Raw genomic sequence first — 22565 nt, 5'->3', positions numbered from 1 at the left:
CTCATCAATGGGAAAAGTCATTGCCAGTTTGATCAATCACAACTTGGGAAGAGTGCAAGAAAGCGTTTTTGTCTAAGTTCTTCTGGAATGCATGAACCGCATGATTAAGGAACGACATCTCTAGCTTTGCTCAGCGAAACAACAAACCCTCCTATGAGGTATGGGAGCGATTCAAGATCTACTAGTCCCAATGTCCTTATCACGGTTTCTGCAACGAGACTCTCCTTAGTACTCTCTACCGAGGAATACTGCTCAAGTTTCGCCTACTTCTTGATACGGCCAGCAATGGAAATTTCCTAAACAAGGATGTCGAGGCTGGTTGGGAACTCGTGGAAAATCTAGCTCAGTCTGAAGGATCATACAACGAGAACTATGACAGAACCGTCCGTGGAAACACCAAACAAGAAGAAAAGTATAAGAAGGATATGAAGGCACTTAACGAAAAGCTTGATAAGTTTTTGATGAACCAGCAGAAGAGTGTTCACTTTGTTCAAGAGGAAGAGACCTTTTAACCTCATGAGGGTGCTTGTGATAATACTGAGGAGGTGAGTTATATTCAGAATCAAGGAGGTTACCAAAAGGGCTACATCAACTATAAAACCAACCCGAATCTGTCTTATAGAAGCACCAATGTTGCCAACCCTCAAGATCAAGTCTATCCTCCTCAGCAACAACAATTCCAGAATAAGCCGTTTGTTGGCTTCAATCAAAAACAAGCTTTTATCCCTCAGCAACAGTCCCAAGGTGCTTATCAACAACCTATGGCACATCCTCCAGGGTTCCAACAATAATCCCCTAACGCACCTTAAGAACAAGACATCCAGACTCTACTTCACAAAATCCTCCAAAGTCAAACCGACGGCAATCACCAATCAAACAAGTCCCTCCTCGAGATTCGTAGTCAAATTGACCATTCTTACACAACACTCACCAAGAAGTTTACCAACCTCAACCATCATGTTATCCAGTTAAAAGGAAACACCACCTCCACATCTCAGTCAGCACACGGTCGATCGGGTTCATATCAAGCACGATCAGGTCAACATCAGACCTGGCCATGCTGGAGATGTTTAGGAGAGGCAAGATCCTGAATAGAAACGATTCACCCCCCGCCTCCATATAAACCTCAATTACCATTCCTTAGCGGGTTTGAAAAGGAGATAATCGCGAGGTACAAGGCTCAATTTGACAAACACATTAATGACATCGAACTGAATATGCCCCTAATAGACGCTTTTGCTCTCATACCTCCTTACCAAAAATTCTTGAAGGATGCAATCATGGAAAGGCTAAAGGAAGTTCAGGGAGCGGTGGTATTGAACCTTGAGTGCAGTGCTATTATCTAGAAGAAGAAAGTTCTTGAGAAGCTTAAAAATCCAGGATCTTTTACGCTCCATTTCTCTTTGAGACCACTCTTCTTTGCTAGATGCCTTTGTGACCTCGGAGCCTTGGTTAGCCTCATGCCGCTATCCGTAGCCAAAAGACTAGGTTTCAACAAGTACAAAGCTTGCAATATATCACTCATCTTGGCCGATAGATCTTAGTTTCGCTTCAGTAGTATCCTTAGATCCTTTAGCTTATCTTCAATACTGTTCTTAGATCTTTTAGTTTATCATTCTGTAGTTTACTTTTTTGAGTTCTTAATCCCAAACTTTCAACTGCTTGGTTTGACTTGATAGTTCTGTTATATCTTACTTGTTTACAACACACTCAATTGGATCGGTAACCTCATGTAGTACATTGCACTGGGGAATTGAACTCCAAGACACACAAAACCCTTGTTTCAAATATGAAGTTACCTTTTCATCTCTGTGTATTATCTTGCTTCTATAATATCATTGCAAGCTCCTCTGTAGTATCCAAAATTTAAAAAGAAAGTTTATAGTAACATTAGTACTATGAGTGTCATTCCTGTAACAAAAGAAAACAAAAACAAAAGTTAAGAAATCAATCAAACATGTTAAACTATATAAGAGTTTAGAGGGTAATTTGGTGTTGACAACAATATTATAAATAAAGAGATGATATTAAACGTATTGGACAAAATTAACGATAACCAATCTTAGAAACTTCACAAAGATTAAAAGAAAACGATTTCCATCACTAATTTACTGAAAAATGCCACTAAATTAGAGCCACCAATTTAATATCCTGCTAATCTTCTGCTCCTTAACTTCATTGACCAGCGTCACTTTGACTTACATAAAAATGTTTGTATTATTCATATCTCTAGGAAATCAAAATCCCATAAATTATGCACATTCTGCTTAACTAATTAAAATTGATGTATATAATCCTCGGAGAATATTTTGTATTAAGTAAAAAATATCTTCACATGACAACCTACTATCACTTTTACAAATGCTAAACTTATCACACAAAAAAAATAAACAGTTCTTCCATTGGTTATTTTCGTTATCAACTTTCTTTTCAGCCAAACTATGAAGAAAAAACCATTACCCACAAGCTTCAATGAAGACATTCAATCAAAACCATCAAAGAGAAGCCGTGTTAATGAAAGTTCAAGCCATCAAATACAAGCTACCAGATCTACCGCTACTACACCCACAGTTTTTGTGCCTTTATAGTCTGCTTTTAATAGAGTTTTAAGAGATATTACCAACTTGAGTGATAACACCAATTGTAGCGGATTGACACCATCCTTTATTCACCTGCCCAATCCATCATACCTATCAAGTTTCCTTGACGTTCTTACAGCAGTTACTCCATATTTTTCAACACAAACTCTCCGTCCAAAAGATGGATCGTACCAATCACACATAAAAGCTATGCATTTCAAATTAGTAACACCAGGGAACCGTATCTCCAAAATCTCTTTCAGGACTTCGTAGTATCGTTTTCCTATTTTCACTCTACTTAAATACCTTGAATGCATAGCCATAGGTGTAGTAAGCTGGTGAACTTTGTGCAAGCGACATTGGATCATCTATGACCTCTTCTAACCAAGTGGATACGCGTTCTCCTCTATTATTGCATGATTGCACATGTATTTGAAATTGTTAATGGAAGTAATATGATCATCAACAATTACTAAAAAATTTACTCACATTGAATTTCATCCAAGGTAAATACCTAGTTTGTTTTATCTTGCTAAGAGTCTCTTCATGATAATATAGGTAATCTGTTCGTAATAGCTCGAGATACATCCTATTCAAAAAATAGTATAGGGAATGATGACAAGTTTTGAAAATTAAATATAAATTAAATTGAAATGAGGTAAATATACCTTAAATAGTGACTCGCCGGGTTCTTGTGTGGTATGGTGTTAGGTTGTATTGCACAAGTCTTTTATGGTATAAATATCTTCTTGGTTTATATACATGTATTTGGGACACACCCAAATGAAAGAAAAGGATAGTTTCCTTATCTAGCTCCAAGTAGATCAACGGCCTTGATTCAAAGGGTGGTTTGGAGTTGGGTCTTCTCTTAGGTCGTTCTCCATTGGTTGGGCCTTATGGTTATACAAATAGTGTATGGGCTCCCTTCATGGCTGATCCAAGTGTCAAAAGAATTCAAATCCTCACAGCTTGCAGTCTGGTGTAGTTCAACAAGTCTGTCAGTGAGTAGTTCAACATGCTTGTCAGCGAGTACTTCAACATGTCCATCGACGAGTAGATCAAAATGTACATCAGCTATCATCTTTTAATCATATGGATGGTGACTGACTCCTTGATGAGTTGGTGTTGCCTCATTAAAAACCATTGTAGGTAAACCCATTGGAACAAACCCTAGACAAGGGAAATTTTCAAGGGATTTCTGACGAAAATACGGTTCTCGAAAATCCCTAGGAAAATAGAAAATTCGTCAGAAATCCCTCAATAATTTCCGAGGGGAGAACTTCCGTTGAAAATTTCTTGAAAATTAAACTAAAATTCTAACGGACTTTTGAGGGTAACCGACCGTTGTTTTATACATAGAGATTTCCGAGGGATTATTGAGAACTTTCTTCGCGTATAGCTGTTGCAAATAGATCCATTAGATTTGCCCGTTGCAATTTTAAAATCCCTTGGAAAACCCTTAAAAATGCCTTGAAAATCTGTCGGAATTTTTGCCTTTATAAAATCAAATAACATTCATTTGTTTGGAAAACGTAAATAGATACAATACCAACAAAATTGCCTTATTCAGATCCTTATGGTCATTTTTGTTCATGGATGGATAAACCTAGATACAATGAAGAGAAGGGCAAACTTAAAGAAGAGTTCAAAGAAGGCCTTAGGCAATTCATGTTATTTGCATCAAACCAAAGCATAGCGATAAAAACAGGTACTATGTCCTGTCCTTGTCCAAATTGTCTGAATTATAGAATTCTTGAGGTTTCAATAGAAAGGAAGCACTTGTTTAAGAATTGATTTATGTCGGGTTATAAGATATGGTTTTCGCATGGAGAAAGTGAATCAATGGTAGATTATGGTAGTACTAGTCAAAATTATATTCCGGATAGCGTAGAGGAACAATCAAGGGAAGTAGATTTAGGTACATTTCAGATGGTGAATGATGCATTTAGATCAAATGCCCCCTCATTAAGTCAGGATGGAGATAGAGTAGAGCAACAAAATATAGAAGCACGAAGATTCTTTGATATGTTAGATGTGACAAATATGTCATTATACGAAGGTTGTAAGAATGGTCATTCACCGTTATCAGCTGCAACTAGGTTGATGGATATAAAGACGGATTGGAATTTACGAAAGGGTTGTGTGGATGCAATTACTGATTTTGTGAAAGAAATTTGGCTGGAGAATAAGCTTTCGCCAGCTTCGTTCTACGAGGTGCAGAAACTTGTAGCTGGACTTGGGTTGCCATATCAAGTGATAGATGTATGTAGTGATAATTGTATGATTTATTGAAGAGAAGATGAAGGTCGCACTTCATGTCGGTTTTATCGTAAACCTTGGTATCAGGACACAAGTGGAAGAGTTCCTATACCATATAAAAGAATGTGGTATTTACCGTTGGCTGAGAGGTTAAAAAGATTATATCAATCAGAGCATACAGCAAGATCAATAAGATGGCAGTCAGAACATACATCAGACAGCGTAATTGCGCACCCATTGGATGCAGAAACGTGGAAACGTTTTCAATCAGTCTATCCTGACTTTGCGTATGAGCCAAGGAACGTTTATCTTGGTTTGTCTATAGATGGTTTTAATCCTTTTGGGAAACATGCGAGGCAATATTCATTGTGGCCAGCTATCGCGACATCTTATAATTTGCCGCCATCTCTGTGTATGAAACGAGAGTTCCTTTTCCTCTCCATTCTTGTTCTGTGTTCTGATCATCCGAAGAAATAACTTGATGGTTTTTGCAGCCATTGATTTATGAGTTACAAATGTTATGGGAACATGGACTGGAAGCGTTCGATGTTTCAGTGAACCAAAATTTCAACATGCGGGCGATGCTTATGTGGACTATAAGTGATTTTCCAGCCTATGGTATGTTATCTGGATGGACCACGCATGGACGGTTATCTTGTCCGTATTGTCAAGATAACACCGATGCGTTTCAGTTGAAACACGGACGTAAAACGTGTTTATTTGATTGTCACAGACGATGGCTCCCTGAAGATCATCCTTATCGTAGGAGCACCACATTCTTTAGAAAGAACAGGCAAGTCTTTGATAGTCCACCTCGTGAGTATTCTGGTAAGGACAGTTTTATTTAGTTAAGAGATTTTGGTGCCGAGCAGACATTGGTTTGCGGTGGTAAGGGGCATGATATCGTTGATGGATATGGTGATCATCACAACTGGCACAAGTTTAGTATCTTCTATTTATTGCCATATTGGAAGGACCGTTTCCTGAAGCAGAATCTTGATGTCATGCACACGGAGAAAAACTTTTTCGATAATCTCATGAACATCTTACTAAATGTTCAAGGAAAGACAAAAGACAATTTGAAGTCTAGATTGGACTTGCCTGATATATATTTTCGAAGAAAGCTTCATGTCTTACCAAATGGAAAAGCACCAACCGCTTAATTCCGATTAGATGCAGCTTCCAAGGAAGTATTTTTAGAGTGGATTATGATGCATGTCAAATTTCCCGATGGGTATGCTTCTAATCTTCGTAACTGCGTGAACTTGGGAGAGGGGGAGTTTCAAGGAATGAAAAGCCACGATTTTCATGTCATTATGCAGCGCCTCCTTCCATTTGCTTTTCAACATCTTCTACCACATGATGTACACAAAGCAATTGCAGGTATTTTATTACATATATTATTTAGATTTTATATTTAATTATATATATATATATATATATATATGTGTGTGTGCTGATTAATATCTTTATATTTTATGTTATAACATACAGCTATCAGTGTATTCTTTCGAGATTTATGCTCAAGAACACTTACGGTCGAAGGGATACATAGTTTAGAGAAAAATATACAAATTGTGATGAGCTAATAGATTATGAGAGGTAAAAAAATCTTATTTTATATACTAACTAATTTTAACTTATATTAGAAATATATTATTGATTTATCCTCATTTTAATTAATTAATAGGATTTACTTGGGCCAAGTACACTTTCAATATCCGGACATGAGCGAAGATGATGTTCAAAAACTCAAGCAGACTGAGTTTTGTAATTGGCTAAAATTCTACGTAAGTTTTTCTTTATTTTAAAATTTCTATAATAAAATAAATTGATTTTGTAAATGTTTTCAAATATTTAAAATTGAAATGTTACTTTGTACAGGTGTATTGTTTTCTCATGTAATTGGTACGATCCAATTCTTGGAAGGGGTGTGAAACATGACGAATTTGGTGTCACTACAATACATATGAGAAAACGACTCCAAGAATATGACGCATTCATCCTCGCATCTCAAGCCGACCAAGTATGCTACATTGGATACCCACGGGCTACCACAATCAATGATTCGTGGATCACTGTGATGTCAGTAAATCCAAGAGGCACGATTGTTGGCATTTCCGATAATAGTGAACATGAACCTACGCAGCAAAACACATTGGGTGTCATAGGAGCGGTTGACCACTCCTAGAAGTTGATCTTGTCATTGGTTTCACCATTGATGGAGATGATGAGGTCTTCAATGCATCTGAGGAAGAATGGGAGAATTTGAGGAAACTTCCGATTCGAAAATATTCATCGGATGAAGAAGACAAAGAATATATAACTTTTTCTTTTATTAGATTTTTATTAATTAGTTTACGTATTAAAACATGGAAATAAATTATCTCTCATGAAGTTTTCAAAACCTATTAGCATAAATAAATATTGCAACTACTATATAATTTTTGTATATTTTTTTGTACGATGTATAAATCCAAAAAACGTATTAGACACAATCTCGATCTTTCTGACGGATTTTCTACGGGTAAAACAAATCCCCGGATATCCGTCAGTATTTTACAAGTGCTGCCCGAGGGTTCACGAATATGGTCAGATATTTAATAAAACTAAAAGTCCTCAGAAAAATCCTCGGAAATTTCCGACGGATTTCCGAGGAAATTGGTCAATCCTCGAAAATCCCTCAGAAAATTCGGAAGATTTTCTAAGGGAAGTTAGATTTTTTATATAATTTTGGGAGTTTTTATGCATCTTATGTAATATTTAATACTATAAGAAGCCAGACCTGTCAATATAATTACATAACAAAGTATTACAAGGCAAAAAAAAAATACAAAACTTGAAACTTCTCATATTTGATACTTAAGTGTTACTGAGATGATATTGATAATATAGTTGATACTTAGTTAAAAATTTATATTTCTAGAAATTATGCAATTTTGATCTAAATTAATATAAATGAAATTGTTTTAACACAAATATGTCTTTGTATACGCATTAAAAACTCTTTTGAGGAATCAAATTAATAAAATTAGTTTATAAAAAAAAGTCGTCGGAAAGTCGTCGGAAATTTTATACACCCTGGGAAATCCGTTGGAAATTTCCGGTTTTTTTTAATTATTAAAGCTTGACCAGCCAATGAAAATACATGCAGTGATATTCCAACGGATTTTCGAGGGATTGTGATTTTCCGACGGATTTCAGTGCCAAAATATTTATTACCCGCCTTTTTTTCATTCTCGCGGCTAACCCTAAATGTTTCCAAGGGATTGGCGACGAATAGTTCCCTCGGAAACTTTTATATATATTTAAGAACACACGACTTTTTTCCTCAGCCGCTTCATTTATCTCACACCTCTTCGTCCCTGTTTGACATCTCTGGTCGCCGGTGAGTCACTGCTTCGCCATCCTGCCGGCGATAACATCTTCAATCATCATCTTCTTCCTCCCATCCTTTCACAAGCTCAAAATCATGTAAGTTTACAAATATTCAATGCTTTTGATTTGTGATACTAGTTTTTAATTGTTAATATCTTGTTAGAATTAGATTTTGGAATCCATATAATTAGATCTTGATTGGATTTGGGTAGATATGGAATTGGATTAAGGTTTTGAAATGGAATTAGTATTATGATTTTGATTAGAATTAGATCTATGATTTTGATTGGAATTAGTTCTATTATTTTGATTTTGATTGGAATTAGTGAATTATATAAGTTAGATTTAGATTTATTTATATTTTGTAATAAATTTGATATTAAATTTAAACATTTTGATTGGATTTTGGTTTTAAACTTGTTAGCATTAGGTTGGTTTTTTAACAATTATAGAAAATAAAAATTTAGATTTTAGTTAAACATTTTTTTTAATAAATGTGATACAACAATTATTTTCTTTAATCATACATTGTTAAATATTTATTACCAAATAATATAAAAACGATTTAAAACTATTTAAAACATTTAAAAATATTTGTATCGAATCTCCCAGTAGTAGTTATAATATAGAAGTACCTTATAAACTATATAAAACTTTATAATTTTTATATTTAAAAAGGGGTATTTTTGAAAATGGATAGATAAAGGGGTTATTTTTAAAAAGGGCTACACCAAAAGGGGTATTTCTCAAAAATTTTCATAATATATTTATAAATTTATCAAATTTTCCTACTGGTATTTGTTGATTAATTATTGACTAAATTTATTTTTTAGGTCTTATGAGGAGTTTCAAGGGATGTCATCTAACGGTTCCCAAACCCGACGATCACAAAGTGATTCACCATCACAGACTCCTTCCAATGTCCCCGAGACAAATCACCGATTATGACGATTGATGATTTTATTAGTCAACCGGGGCGTCAACATATCCGGAGGCTCCACCCGGAAGAAGAAAACGGAGTTACATGGTAATTAATTTCATTTTATCTACTTACATAAAATGGGAAAGATCAGGTATTAAACGTCCAAATAAAAATTATATCATGTATTTTTAAGCTTTTTGCCTACATAAAATTGATGAAATTTGATTCTTAACTAATTATTATTTTACAAAATCCATTCTTAATATCTTCAAGACGCAATTGTATCAACTTTGGCCAACTTACGGGGATGTCAATGAAGAAACCAAAAAGATGTGGTACAAGACTTTTGTGTACGTTAAACTATTAATTATTATTTTGGTCATTAATTATTATTTTATCATAAATTTATTTTAATTATATTTTTTTTCCACTTGTAGCAAGATTTTAATTGGGAAAGCGGTCATTCTATAAAAGTGAGAAGAGCTTTTGACATTCAAGCCAACAAATCCTACCAAAATCACATGTATGCGTGGAAGCAAAAGTGGAAGGAAAGCAAAAAAATGCCAAAGTGTCTAAACCCCGAAGTTTGACAAGGATTTATCCGCTATTTGAGTATGCATGAGACGATGTCTATTTTGTCACACGCATCAAAGAATCGTAAGAGCGAACGTGGTGGAAAGAGTATAGCAACACACAATGGAGGTTTCATATCCTTAAAAAAGAATGAGAGAAAATGGCAAGTTTTCAATTAATTACTTTTACTTTAAAAATTTTATACGTTACATTTGATATGTTGTTTATTTTTCTTTAAATTTAGATGATCGCAAACAGAGGTGTTGCGCCGGATTTGGTAGATGTTATGGAAACAACCCACACAAGCAAGAAAACCGGATAAATTCAAGATCCGGTTGTCGGAGAACGCAAAAAAGGATTAAGCTCCTGGAAGATGGAACGGCTAACGCAACTTTCTCAAGATGGCTCATCATCTTCAATCGATCTACCTCGTGAAGAAATCAAAAGTTTGTGTATTAAGTTTTTTGTTTAGGAAATTCCTTTAACAAAAGTCGCAGACCCGGATTAGGAAGTCTTGTGTCACAAGACGGGAGTATCTCTTCGGCATTTCCCCGAGACAATGAACTTATTCAACAAGTTCAAGATCTTAACCGAATCGTGAAATAAAAATATAAGGCGGTCGAACAGTTGAAGTAACAAAATCTCAAGATTACGGAACAATTCACCGAGACTCAAACGATACTCTCCCAACTTCAAAGTTTCATTTCTTCTAAATTTTCGGGACAATTCCCGCCTCCCTAAAAATATTTAGTTTTTTGTTTTTCAAAACTGTTTTAATTTTGTGACTATTGTTGTTTATTTAGATAATTTGTATTTGGATATTTTAATTTTTGAATTTTGGATTTTTATTGCACGTTTAAAATTTATATTTTTCGTAATTACAATCAAAATTAGAATTTTGCTAAAACTCCGTCGTCGTCGGAATGCCTTGTGCTTGGTAAGTCCTTGGAAATAAAATTTTGGAAATTCCTCGGAAACGTCTCTTGGAAACCTCTTGGTAATAAGGCTCTGGGAAATCCCTCATACATTGTACCTCTTGGAAATCCCTTGGAAATTTAACGCCCTTGGAAATCCCATGGAAATTTAACGTCCATGGAAATCCCTCAGATATTTCCGGCGATTTTTCGAGGAAAATTTATTTCCGACGAGCGATTTCCGAGGACAATTTAGTTTCGACAACCCGTCAGAAAGAGCTGTTTCCAAGGGCTTACCGATGATTCTATCCCTCACAAATAGACTGATTTCTTGTAGCGTTGCTAGATTTTTGGTTAATGCAATTGTTTTGCTGGATTGTTGTTATACTGTGTTTCGCTAGTTATATTGTTTATGGTTGGTTTAATTTGAAATTGCTAGTGAACCGGTTTAAACTGAAATTGGATAAATTAAATTGGTTTAGCAGGTTTAGTTGGTCTAAATTAAATGGGTTTTTGGTTGGGTCTTTTCAGGGAAGCAACATATATTATATGAAAATATTTCTTCATGATGTTGTTTACAAAGTGGACGATATTTTATTGGGTGATTGTTCAAGTACTAAGATGATTATTCAACAAAGCTTTTGATACATGCAATTCGTAGGATGTTTTACTTCTGCTAAGTCAAACCCGAAAGTTGTGGTAGTCATCTGCGTTAGTAACACATGCCCCTCGCGAGTTTATGCAACCAACCTTGAGGAGAGTGAGCGATTCAATCTACGTAGTGCCCTCCTACATCACACGTGCAGTATAGACGCAAGGGAAGAGTTCCACAAAATGGCATCAACAATAGTCATAGGAAACTTATGCATACAAAGTCTGCAAGAGTTGGCAGAGGATCAATGCCTAGTAAGGTACGAAAACATGGAGTGATTGAGAGATAGCGATGGACAATGCAATATGATCAGAATGATAAGGATCTATGCTTTTATCCAACATTACTTCAAGCTTTTTTTTGGAAACCAATCTAAACTCATTGGTTTCTTTGGAGAGAGATACCAATTAATCTGGCATTGAAAGATTTAAGTATCTGAATTTTGCTCTCTGTGCATCAATCGAAGGCTTTACGCTCATGCGGAAAGTGATAATCATAGATGGGATACATCTGCAGGGCCGGTATGGAGGATGCCTGATAGCAGCTAGCGCCCAAGATGCTAATTTCCAGGAGTTCCCTGTAGCATTTGGTATTGTTAATAGCAAGAACAATGAGTCATTGGTTCATAGAGAAACTATCGGACGCAATTCCGGATGCCCAGATTTGTTCATCGTGTCAGACCGCCATTCCTTAGTAGATGCAAGGACCCGAAAGGTATGATTCCATAATTTACTTGTTAATTGATAATAGATTCTAGTTAGCATGTACCAATGTATTTAGTAGATCATGATAGTTTAGTATTTATCAGGATAACAATATATATTTATTATGATAATCTGCTACTTATCTAATGTAGGTCTACCAAATGGCGTCTTATGTGAGCGCTTGCGTAGTGCATTTGAAAAGAAACATATTGAAAATATTCAAATATGAACTGAGCTGTTTGGTTTCAAGGGCCACAATAAGGTTGAGTGTTTCAACATGCTCTTTGCAGAGATACGAGCCATAAGCGGGCCATGTGCGTACTATTTGATTTGGATTTTGTTTGAGCACTGGACCAGGTTACACTTTGTAGGTGACATGTATAGCATTATGACAAGTAACATCGCTGAGAGAATGAACAATTTACTGACGATGGCTCGAGACTACCCAGTCATCTCCATCCCAGAAACTCGTGAATTACTGACGATGGCTCGAGTTAATGAAATGGTACTCGTGAATTATGAGAAAGGTTCAATTTTTTTCGTGGTTAAAATTGGTGACGGTCAATATGAGGTTCGGTATGATGAAGATTCAAATTTTGTGGTGCATCTTTGAGAACGTAGATGCACATGTCAAGAGTTCGAGTTGCTAGCAATTTGCGCACATGTGATCGTAAAAGCAATAAAAGAAGGAGTCCGAGTTGACACTTTATTCGAGGTTTCTCACACAGTTCCACATCTAAGGTTTTCTTATGAGGAGATGATAATGCATTTAGTGACTAAAATTAGCGACTAAATATTTAGTCACTACACTTAACGACCGTTTTACAAAGAAAACATGCATTTACTGACTAAACATTAGCGTTTAAATATCTATTCGCTATACTGAGCGACCATTTTACGATTGTTTACGACTATCCCGATAGTCGTCTATGGGTTGTTAAATAGCGACTAATAACAACAGACGGAAAGGTAGTCGCCAATAGCGATTATTCTGCGTCTAAACTACGACCCGCCGTATTAGTCGGTAGATAGGCGGGCTTTTTTGGGACTACGGTTGCGATTATTTTACCTAGTCGCTAAATTAGCGACTTTATACCAACTAATACGGCGGGTCGTCAGACAGTCGGTAAATAGTTGTTAATGTGTCTTTGTTTGTTTGTTATAAACATGTTTTTTGTTTGGTGTAGGTGGACCAAACTTAGGCAACCATTGTTTTAATCGCTTAGGTAGTCGCATAGTCTCTTACTAGGCACCCGTATTGTCTATATAAGCAAAATCCACTCATTTCTTCTCTACAATCATCCACACAACAATCAAAGAAAAAAAAGAGAGTAGAAAAAAAACAGGTGGAAAAAAAAGTTCATTTTATATTCTTGTAATGACTGGTAATTACAATTATAGCGGTAATTATCGGGAGTGAAGTTCAAAGTGTTGGGAAATTTCTCAGCATAATTCGAAGTGGGGTAGAGCAATTATTGATGTTTTTTATTAGTCAACCTCAAATACAAAGTAATGGTGATATGTTTTACTATCTTTGTAGATTGTGCAAGAATGATAAATATATCTTGGGTAGAAGAGTGACAATTCATTAGGCACATTATTATGTTTGGTATAAGCATCGAGAATAAATATATATAGATATAAGAACAAGCGATAATCATAGGATGTGTATAAGGGAGAGTCATGAAGAAGTGGGTAATGTAGTAGAAGATCCATAGGTGGATATGGTGAATGATGCATTTCATTATAACGTGGGTTTTGATGATAATTATTATCATGATGGTAGTTATTAGAATCTGGAAGAACTAGTACGTAACCATTCAAAGAAATTATACGACTTGTTAGAAGGTGCAATAAATCCATTATATGACTGTTGTCTTGAAGGTTACCCACAGTTATCATTTCCTGCCCGAGTTATGCAAAATAAGGATGAGCATAATATGCGTGAAAAGTTAGTGGATTCGGTTTGCCAAATTTTGACGAAATATTTACCAAAAGGAAACTAGCCAACCGGTTCATATTATGAGACAGAAAAATTGATGCGCAATTTAGTCTTCCATATCATACAAGTGAGGTGTGTATTAACAATTGCATGATGTTTTGGAAAGACGGAAAAAGGAAGATAAATGTATGTTTGGTGGTGCACAAAGATAAGGACGATTGACGGAGAACAAAAGTACTATATCGTCGTATGTGGTAACTACCTATTGCTGACATGTTGTAAATAATGTATCAAAACCACAAGACTGTAGTGACAATGAGAAGTCATGCGGAGCACCAATAAAAGGAGGGAGAGATGAACCATCCTGGAGTCGATTGTATGATTTATCTTTGAATCAAACTTTCAATTCAAATGTTGCGTTGATGTGAACGATAACCAACTTTCCGCCATATTCCATGTTATTGAGATGGGCCACACATGATATATTGTCTTGTCTAATTTTCGTAGATAGTATAAAGCCTTTTCATCAACCTAATGGAAGGAAGACATGCTGGTTTGATTGTCACCGAAGATTTCTTCCTCATGGTTATGCATTAAGAAGGAAGAAAAAAGACTTCCTTGAAGTAAGATACGCTACTAAAGAGTAGGTTATTTTCAATTTTTTTCTCGACTAAACCTACGTATTGGTAGTAAGGGTCAAGCTCCATTCCTAGTTTATACAACTTATTGGAATGTTTGAAATATGCGGTTACGCTTCCAGATGGTATCGTGCCTTCTACAAGAACGAAGGAAACTGTTATGAGGACGTAAAAAACAACTCATTTGAATCATATAACAGCACCTCTGTTAAAGCAAGAGAGAAACCGATGATGCCACTTATGGTCATTCAGAGAGAGTAGACATACAAAAAGGACATGTTCTAGTTGTAAGTGGAATATATGCGGAATCCCTTGTCAACATGCATATGAAGTTATATTGAAGAAAAAATTGAACTTTGATGATTATGTTTTTATTAGTTTAACAGTCGATTGTCTAACTATAGAAAGTAGATATATGTTCACATCATAGTAATAAGAAGGAGAATTTAGTTTCTTTATTGAATGTTAACCATAACTTAAACATATCTCAAAGTAAATTTAAACATTTCTCTTCGATAATAATCCTTCTCGGATTGGTAAAGAAACTGCACTTAACCCATATGTCAACTCAAAACCACTCAAAACCTTAATTCTCCTTCTATGAATCCATATGTCAACTCATATGGTTCCATGGACATTTTAAACAGTCAACCAAATCTGATTCCTTTTGACACTGATTCACTTAATATTCATGAATCAATCCGTGTCTTTAACACTCAATTATTAGAATCTCCAACTCTACCTGACAACACAAGAAAGAGGATTAAGAGGACACCAAAAAAACGATCTGGTCTTAATCTCTGCTTGGCTTAACACAAGCAAAGATCCCATTTTGGGGAATGAGCACAAAGGATAGGCCTTATGGATGACAATAACAGCCTATTTTGGTGCAACCCCTACTGTTGCTTGTCTGAAGAAGAGGGAGCCAAGTCATTGTAAGTAAATGTTGAGAAAAATAAATGATCTTGTGTGTAAATTTTTTGGGTGCCATGAGGCTGCGACAAACCAGAAATCTAGTGAGCACAACAAGAACGATGTGATGAAACTTGCCCATCAAATCTTCTTCAATGATTAGAAGAAGAAGTTTATTTTGGAGCATGCGTGGAGAGAGCTTAGGCATGAGCAGAAATGGTGTGCAACAACAAAGGCAACGAGCCAGACTAGAACGGCTAAAAGAAGGAAAGGCGATGATGGGAATCAAGTCTCTTCCAGCTAAACCCCATTAGTCCTTGAAAAGGATGAAGCTGAACCTAGGCCTCCTGGAATCAAACCTGCAAAGGGGAAAGGTAAGAAGACATAAACTGTTGAAGGAGAAGGGCAATCTCTGCTGGATTTCAAGAACATGTGGGAGATAAAGCAAGAAGACTTTGTTTTGCAAGACAAGTTGAACAAGCAGAAACTGCTTGAAGGTCTTGTACTCAAAATAAAGCCTCTAAGTGAAATGGAATAAGCTTTAAAAGACGCTCTAATCAGTGACATGTTGAAATCGATTATAAAGTAGGAAAAGTTCACTATCTTATTACATTAGAAACATGTTTAATTATCTTCTTAGAATTGAAGTCTTAAACTAATGAAACCAAACTAACAAAAGCATAACTTGAAGTCTTAAACTAATGAAAGTGGTTATGAAAATAATTCAGTTGATAAATGGAAGAAACTAAGAAAGAAGAATCATCCCAAGAGGGCAACATTTAACCAAGATTATCCATACATCATGACATGTTACATAAAACCAAACCTTTTAAAAACTAAAAACAATTTTAAACAATTTTAAAAAACAATGACAGAGATGAAGTTGCGTCAGCTACTTAAACTCATCAATGAACTTTTTTACATGTAAGGAAACCTAATATTACATACATGTGTTCGAGTACTTAAAAGTACCCACGGGTATGCGGGTTCGGTTCAGGTAATACCCGATACCTATTGGGTATTGAGAATAAAAACCGATCGGGTATTTCTTAAGAACCGAAGTAAAACAGGTTCGGGTATTATAGGTCGGGTTCGGTTCGGGTATTCGGGTTCGGGTATTTTGCCCAGGCCTAATCTTCTAGATTACAAACATGGTTTTGTTTTATATGTGTTTTGTGTGTTTTTTGTTTGTGTTTCGGCTATATTTAAGTTTAAGTTTAAGTTTCTATTGTATTGTCTTATAACTATGTTTAAGTTCGGCTATGTATAAGTTGAAGTTTGTATTGTATTGTCTAACTATGTTTAAGTTTGACTTTGTATTATGTTTATGTGTAAGTTCACGGCTGAAATAAGTTCAAGCTGACATGAGTGTACGGACAAGAATTGAACGGCCGAAATAAGTTCAAAGACAAGAGTTGAAGCCTTCACGGACCAAACAAGGACATGAGTCAGATGAGCCACAAGTAGTTCACGGACCATTGTGTATTTGTCGTTTTTATTCATTCACCACACATGTATTTTTTGTATTATGAACGTCACAAGTAATCGAACCAACCAAAGCCACAAGAAATTTTTTTATAAATAATATATAACACCATGTACGAGACATTTTCACTTATTCGAATTTCTCTTTGCTATTTCAATTATTCCAAGTTCTCTTTGCTATCTTCTTTTTTTTTATTTACATTGGTTCCATCTAGATTTTTCTCAGTTATTCCAAGTTATTTTTGTTTAAACATTACAAATATTTTCTTTTTGTTGTTTTAACTTAAATATTGGCAATTTATTAATTTCTTATTTCTTCCAAAATTTGTTTCCAAACACTAGAAAATGTCTTCTTCTTCACGTAATAATCTCAAAGATATGATGAACAATGCATTTAATCAAGCATTTAATCAAGCATTTAATCAAGCTTTCGACGATCATATCAAAAATAATGGGTACTTCGAGAAACAAACAAGCCCAAGAAAAACCAAGTCTATATTGAAAGAGATCGATCGTGAAAAAGGACACATCCAATTATTTCAAAGAAAATGCAACGTACCCACCTAATATTTTCCGATGTCGGTCTAGGATAAACAAGCACTTGTTCATTCGTCTTGTTGATCGACTCTCTAATGAAATAATATTCTTCCAACAAAGACGAGATGTTACCGGAAGGTTTGGTATCTCTGCACTACAATAGACAGCAGCCGCCATTCGTATGGTAGCATATGGTACTGCAGCTGATGTAGTTGACGAATACATGCGAATTGGTTAAACCACTGCGCTTTCATGTTTGATACATTTTGGTGAAGGAATCATACAATTGTTTGGAGATGAGTATCTAATAATACCGACACCCCAAGATCTTCAACGACTACTCGATATTGGTGAGATACGCGGATTACTCGGAATGATAGGAAGTATAGCTTGTATGCATTGGGAGTGGAAGAATTGGCCAACCACTTGGAAAGGAAACTATACACGTGGTTCTGGAAAACCAACAATAGTTTTGGATGTTGTAGATTCAATTCTAAAGATTAAATGAAAGTGCAAAGCTATTAACAAATTTTGGCATTTTCAAATTTTCAAATTTTTTTTTCTCAAAACATAGCTATTAACAAATGCAAGACTCAAGAGAAAGAAAAACAAAACGCGCTGAAGTAAGATTTGTAGGTACTTTCATAGCAAATGTGAAGAGTATTTCAGACAATTTTTCTTCTAATAAAGCATAGGAAACGTTTTCTTTCTAATTTCCTTCCATAGGCTTTCCCTCTATTTTCCTACGAAAACTCTATTCATTCCAATTTCCAACGATATTTTTCACTCCAGTTTCCTACAAATTTTCAAAAGATGACCATTCAACATTCCTTCAAATGTATTTGGTAGGAAATACTAAATATTCAATAAATTACATAATTCAGTTTTAAATCGATTGTAAATTATTAAATTGACAAAAAAATAATATTTAAAACAAAGAAAATAACAGAAAATTATATATATGTAATACAAACAAAGTGTTAATAAGCTTAAACATCAATGTAATACAAACAAACAACCTAAAAATCATAAAAAAAAAAGTTCAAGTTTTTAAAAGAACCAAAAATCATTACTCTTGGGTCTCATCGTCGTCATCTTCAGGGACTGTCAGAGTCAAACTCGGATCCTCCGGATAAATAGGTGGTCGCAAATCAGGAAACCATCCGAGGAGAAGCTTGTTGCATTCCATGAGATACTTGATCTGAGCGTCTTTCTCTACTTCACGTGCCTTCGACGTTTGAATCTCTTCTAGTAACTTAGGAATTTGGCGCGGAGTTCCTGAGGAAGACGAGCATCCTTCATCCAAACAGTACCAAGGCCATAGCGTCTTCCTCTAACCTTTGGAACAACCTGTGAAATAAAATCGAAAGTCATCATCGTTATTAAATGTTTGTAAAAGCAAAGCTTAAACAAGGAAGAGAATTCCTACGTACTATATGCATGATAGAGTTAATCTCCTCAGGTGTAAGACGGTTAGACTGAACCGAGTCATCTCCTTCGGTTTGCCGTTGCGATTGGAAGAGGTCTAATACACTTGTAGCATTCTCGATATATTGTTTTGTTTTCAAGTCACTTATTGTGTGTGTCTTCTTCTCTAAATGGGTTTGTTCCATGAAGTGAATGACATTAGGCTTCTCTCCTAACTCACTTGTTTAACACATGACATACAAAACAATAGGCGATTGATTAGTCAATCTTGTTCACTGAAAATATTAAACTACAAAAATATTAGTTGACAAGTGTTAACTAGTTAAAGAAATCTTCATAACAACTAGTATGCATAAAAACAAAACGTTAACCAAATTCATGAGTTAGAAACCAATTGTTAAAAACCAGAAGAATTACTTGTATGCATACATTACCAAGTAAAGAGTACACATTTTTGGAAGGCAAGTGTTCACTTGTTAAAAAATTGTTAACTAGATTCATAAGTTAGAAACAAAATGTTAAAAACCAATTGAGTGTAGAGTTGGTCATGTGTACGTTACTAATTACTTAGCTCGATATTATCATGCATATTTTACAAACACAAACGTTAAGTAGGATGTTTTAAAACCAAATGTTAACCAGATTCATGAGTAACATGTATGCGAAATACTGGGATGAAAACCAGATTCAAGAGTTGCAAGTAAAAACCATATTCAAGATTTATAAGTAAAAACCAGAAAAACCAGATTCAAGATTTATAAGTAAAAACCAGAAAAACCAGATTCAAGAGTTGTAAGGTTATTAACCAGAAAATCAGAAGTGACTAACCAATTCATCCCAACGTCGTTCATATGTTTTGGCACCTTTGTTGTGTTTAGCAACACCTAATACACCCCTTTGAATGCCTTGATTCTTAGAGTTTTTGGCAGCTTCCTTTACATTTTTCGCATATGTCCACATCTTGATGTAACCATCAAAAAAACGTTTCCTCACCTTCATCCATTCCGGTAAATCATCAGCACCTTTCTTCTTCCAAGTTTTCTTCCACTTACGCAATTTTGATTTAAAAGAAGCGCTTTTTTGCTTCATGTACTCTGTTCGGAAATTCTCATTTATGCTTATGTCACAGTTGAACTCTTGATGTACAAGAAACAATGAGTTAGTATATACATAATTGTCTTTATAAATGACTTCAAAACTTGTAGGAATTGAAAAAGCTTCTAACCGCAAAAGCTCTAAACCATCGGTTTTTTATTTCTGGTGGTAAGGAACGATAAGTGGGATATGGTTTAGGGAGATCAGATTTAAGCATCTTTAGAATCTGCTTTGTAATCTTTCCTGTTGAATCACGTCTAAACCTGCAATGTGAACAACAAATTACAATACACTTTTATTAACAATCAATAAAATATTTTAATCGTAAGATTCTAGACAGGATTTACCAAATATCATTTTTTTAGGGTTTGGACATAGGACTGGGAGGTGAGACCATCCAGGTGCTTGCAAAAGGTCAGACACATCCACTAAAATAGGAAATATAGATTCTTCGCTTGTTTGCTTCGATTAATTAGATTCAAGTCCTTCACTTCTATCTGATGTAGGGTGAAAGCGTGTGTGCCGCTGAATCATTGATAAGTCATCCAAAGAGTAGCTAGGACTAGTAAAATAATATCCACGTTGCTGCTCTGCTATGTGTTGTAGAAAGTCTTGGCGCGCACGCGGCTGGAAATCATTGTTACAAATCAGTTAAGGAAGGAGTTAAACATAATGTAATGGAAACTTATAAATCTTATCTACTTACACCTACTTATTGTGACAATAGTGATATTAAGAGGGAGTATACATTTCTGAAATAATAAAACCTATACAATACCATAAAATAACATAACAACATTGCTCGATTACACATTGACATAACACAGGTTGTCGCTTCCTAATTTGGTCTAGACATAACACATTTGACACAGGTGAGACGGAGAGAAGACACATTTAGATGACAGAATATACACAGTATTGAACACACATGGACATGCAGAATACACAATCGAACAATAACCAGAAAATCACAAAAAAATTCAGAATTTAACCTAAGTAAAATCAAAAACCTATTATCGGTTCTACCAAAACAGAGAATTGATAGTAACTTACTAATAATTGGAGAGGTGGTACAGGAGTATAAGAGAACTCTTCTCACCTCCTTTGACTCGATTGGTTCCGGTTTTACATGTCTATAGATGCATTGAGTTGGACGATTTTGTGAAGTAGAGTGTAGAGATTTTGGACCAGATTTCAGTTACATACAAAGAAGAAGCAGAGAAAATTTAGATTTTATCGATAAGCGATGCTAATAGAAAGAAGAAGAGGAAAGTTAGAGGGTGAGAAAAGGTGAGAAGAGGAGGAAACCTGCGATGTAGTCGTTTGTTGTGAAGTTAGGAGAACAAGTCGAGACCTTGGGCAAGAGAAGGTGTCGATCCATAGAAGAGAAGCAGAGAGATGTAGCCGAGCGAAGCAAATTAATTTTTATCGTTGATGCCCATTCCCCCCGCAGTCTGTTGTCTATACACCGAAATCCTTAATTTACGTTAAAACATCATAACCATCTACCTCATGCGGTGGCGTGTCATTCACAACTCTATTTATTGTAAATATTTTTTTGTTGTGGAGATATGGATGCGATGATGGGAGGAAGCGCCTATGACTTTTAAACCAGCTTATTTTCTGACCATATTTTAATTGGAATGCATCAGTGCTATCCTGACAATACGGATATGATAATCTCCCATGTGTTGCCATCCTGATAACATTCCGTAAGTAGGAAAATCGCTAATGCTCCACATCAGCATCGCTCGCATCGTAAAATTTTGTTGCCAGGAGACATCATAAGCTTGAACCCCGTGCTCCCACAAGACTTGTAACTCATGAATTAAAGGTTGTAAGAAGACGTATTGGGATCTCTTTGGGTGTTCTGGATGAGTAACAAGTACAAAGAGAAATAGAAACTCTCGTTTCATGCACAAAGATGGAGGCAGATTGTAAGGTGTGAGAATAACTGGCCACACAGAATATTGTCGTCCAAGCTTTCCAAAAGTTTGAAACCATCTGTACATAGTCCCATGTACATGTTCTCGATTTCTTCTGCAAAACTTGGATACATTGTTTGAAAATGTTTCCATGCCTTAGCGTTTGAGGGATGCGCAATCTGACCTTCAGGGTTTGTAAACTCGTGGTGCCATCTCATAGCTCCAGCCGTGCGAGGTTGTTGATATAACCGCTTCAACCGATCTGCTATTGGTAAACACCATATATGCTTAAATGGCACTCGAGACCTTCCACCAGTATTTTGAAACCAAGGCTTCCAACAAAACCGACAAGCTAAGTAATTTGAGTAATTTGCGTTTGATTGCCAGTAAATCATATAATTGTCGATACAAACATCGATCATTTGATTTGACAAACCAAGACAATAAAAAAGCTTTTCAATTTCAGTATAAGAAGCTGGTGAGATGTTTTCTTCAGACAATATTTCTTTTACAAAATCTGTCCAAGCATCTACACAATCTTTAGGTAAATTGTAATCCGCCTTTATATTCATCATTCTAGTTGCAGCAAATAAAGGAGAAAGACCTTCCTTGCAACCTTCAT

At 35.5% G+C, this 22565-nt stretch overlaps 1 non-coding gene across 1 annotated transcript; it reads right to left on the bottom strand.

Moving 5' to 3' along the window:
• Positions 1-100: 100 nt before the first annotated feature.
• On the bottom strand, positions 101-208 carry LOC111829139. The gene has a single exon (XR_002832697.1). It is a non-coding gene; the product is annotated as a small nucleolar RNA R71 (small nucleolar RNA).
• Between the last annotated feature and the right edge of the window lie 22357 nt (positions 209-22565).

The sequence above is a fragment of the Capsella rubella genome, unplaced genomic scaffold (assembly GCF_000375325.1).
Source record: "Capsella rubella cultivar Monte Gargano unplaced genomic scaffold, Caprub1_0 scaffold_8, whole genome shotgun sequence".
In the NCBI taxonomy this organism is placed as follows: domain Eukaryota; kingdom Viridiplantae; phylum Streptophyta; class Magnoliopsida; order Brassicales; family Brassicaceae; genus Capsella; species Capsella rubella.
The sequence above is the reverse complement of the archived record's forward strand: the minus strand, read 5'-3'. Positions and strand labels throughout refer to the sequence as shown.